This window comes from Tarenaya hassleriana, unplaced genomic scaffold, assembly GCF_000463585.1.
Source record: "Tarenaya hassleriana unplaced genomic scaffold, ASM46358v1 Cleome153, whole genome shotgun sequence".
NCBI classification, from domain to species: Eukaryota; Viridiplantae; Streptophyta; class Magnoliopsida; order Brassicales; family Cleomaceae; genus Tarenaya; species Tarenaya hassleriana.
Genome location: NW_010964952.1, coordinates 161,617 through 164,521, shown reverse-complemented (window position 1 = coordinate 164,521; position 2,905 = coordinate 161,617).

The following is a 2,905-nucleotide window of genomic DNA, read 5'->3' as shown; positions in this document are numbered from 1 at the left end:
GGATTTTATCGGCGATTCATCAAGGACTTCTCCAAGATCTCTAGACCACTTACCGAGCTGTTGGCGAAAGATGTACCATTCCGGTTCACTTCAGAGTGCTCGAAGGCCTTCCAGACTTTGAAGGCAGCTCTGATCTCACCACCGATCATACAGCCCCCCGATTGGACTCTACCGTTTGAGCTGATGTGCGATGCTAGCGATTATGCGGTTGGAGCAGTGCTGGGGCAGAAGAAGGATCACAAACCCACGCCATCTACTATGCGAGTCGGACTCTTGATGATGCGCAGGTAAATTACACTACTACTGAGAAAGAGTTGCTTGCTGTGGTGTTTGCTTTTGAGAAGTTCAGGTCGTACTTGGTGGGGCGGAAGGTAATCGTATACTCAGACCACGCGGCTTTGAAGTACTTGCTGACGAAGAAAGATGCCAAACCTCGACTGATTCGATGGATGCTACTCATACAAGAGTTTGACGTCGAGATTCGGGATCGCAAAGGCACGGAGGACACAGTTGCAGACCACCTTTCACGCCTTCCGATACCCGATCCTCTCCCGATCGATGATTCTTTGCGAGAGGAACAGATTATGGCAGTCACTACCCGACACGAAGACCCATGGTATGCAGACTACGTGTATTATCTGGTCTCTCAAGTGATCTCGTCCGAACTTAACTATAATGGAAGGAAGAAGTTCCTCCATGACGTACGAGATTATTTTTGGGACGATCCATTCTTGTTCAAGCGTGTACCGATGGGATGTTCAGACGATGTATTCCCGAGGAAGAAGTGCAACAGGTAATTTTCCATTGCCACTCTTCTGATTATGCAGGTCATTTCGCCGCTTCGAAGACCACAGCGAAGATTCTACAAGCGGGATTCTATTGGCCTACGATGTTCAAGGATGTCCATAGGTATGTCGCCTCATGTGATTCTTGCCAGCGCACAGGTAACATTTCTAGACGCCATGAGACGCCTCAGAATTATATTCTAGAAGTGGAACCTTTTGATGTTTGGGGCATAGACTTTATGGGACCTTTTCCATCATCTTGTGGGAACGTGTATATCTTAGTTGCGGTTGATTATGTGACTAAGTGGGTAGAGGTATTGGCTAACGCGAGGAATGATGCTAAGACTGTGGTTAGGCTATTTAGACAGATTATTTTTCCACGTTTTGGTGTTCCTCGTGTTGTGATTAGCGATGGCGGAGCACACTTTGTCAACTGGATCATCGAGACACTACTGAAGAAGTACGGGGTTCATCATCGGATTGCTACTCCGTATCATCCTCAGACTAGTGGACAGGGGGAGATTGTTCATCATCGGATTGCTACTCCGTATCATCCTCAGACTAGTGGACAGGTGGAGATTTCTAACCGGGAGATCAAGTCCATTCTGGAGAAGACTGTCGCTAAATCATGGAAGGATTGGTCAAAGAGGCTAGACGATGCGGTATGGGCTTACCGAACGGCTTTCAAAACGCTGATTGGTTTGACTCCGTTCCAATTAGTCTATGGCAAAGCATGTCATCTACCGGTTGAGCTCGAGCACAAAGCGTATTGGGCAATCAAGACGCTCAACTATGACATGAAGACCGCTGCAGAGAAACGTGAGCTCCAACTTCACCATCTCGAAGAAATCAGACTTGACGCGTATGAGAACGCGAAAATCTACAAGGAGAGAGCGAAGAAATGGCACGATCGACACATTATTCTGCGAACATTCCACTCAAGTGATCTCGTCCTTCTCTTCAACTCTCGTTTGCGATTGTTTTCAGGTAAGCTGAAGTCTAAGTGGTCCGGTCCATTCAAGTTCCATCGAGTTTACGACCACAGCGCAATTGAGCTGTATAACGGCACGGGTGGTACGTTCAAGGAAAATGCACAGCGTCTGAAGCTGTATAACCCGGCCGAACCTGCAGGTGAGAGAGGCATTCTTCCTCTCACAATACCACCATCAGCCTGAGTTCACACACGGTCTAGCTAATGACCATAAAGAAGCGCTTCTCGGGAGGCAACCCGGGGTTTTTGTCTTGCTTTTGAGATGTTATTTGGGTTTTAGACTTTTTCTTTTTGGATTTGGGAGCCTACACGGTGTTTTCCCTTGGGTACAGGGATATAGAACTTGATTGCAGGTCATCGAGCGCAGAAACGAAGTTCAGATCGTGTCACAGAGTTCTGACTCGGTCCGAGTCAAGTGTTGACTCGACCGAGTCAATTCGCGAAGGATGATGAATCGGTAAGGTAAACTGACTCGACCGAGTCAAGTGTTGACTCGGTTCGAGTCAGAGTTTCGAAACCCTATTTATTTTACTCAGCCGATTTTGTTACCCATTTCCTCCCCTTTTTCGCGAAAACCCTCTCCTCACCCGGTCTCGTCACTCCAAGTCGCCTCCTTCGATTTCATAACCAAAATCCATCCGGTATGTATTCCCGCACTTAGATTTTGCAGATTATGGACGATTCATGCCTGTTTCGCATATTTATTCCGGATTTGCGAAGGAATTTTGGGTTGAGAACGAGATTTGTGATTTTCACCAAATCGGAAAGTTTTTTATGAGTTTTTGAGTGAACCCTAAACCCTAAACCCTAAACCTTAGGACACAGATCTTTGCACATACATGCCTATTCTTGATTACCCATGAGTTTTTTCGGTTGTTTTCGGCGATTTCGGGAGTTTTTGTGCAGATTTTTGAACGCGGAACGAACAGCGTTCTGACTCGGTCCGAGTCAAAGTGTTGACTCGATCGAGGCAAAACGCGGAATACCAGGGGGAACACGTGTTGACTCGGTCCGAGTCACTTGTTGACTCGACCGAGGCAACATCTATCACATTGACAACACATTCTGACTCAGTCCTGGCAGTCTTGACTCGGCCGAGTCAGTCATCTGTGCGATATCCGGGCCGTTT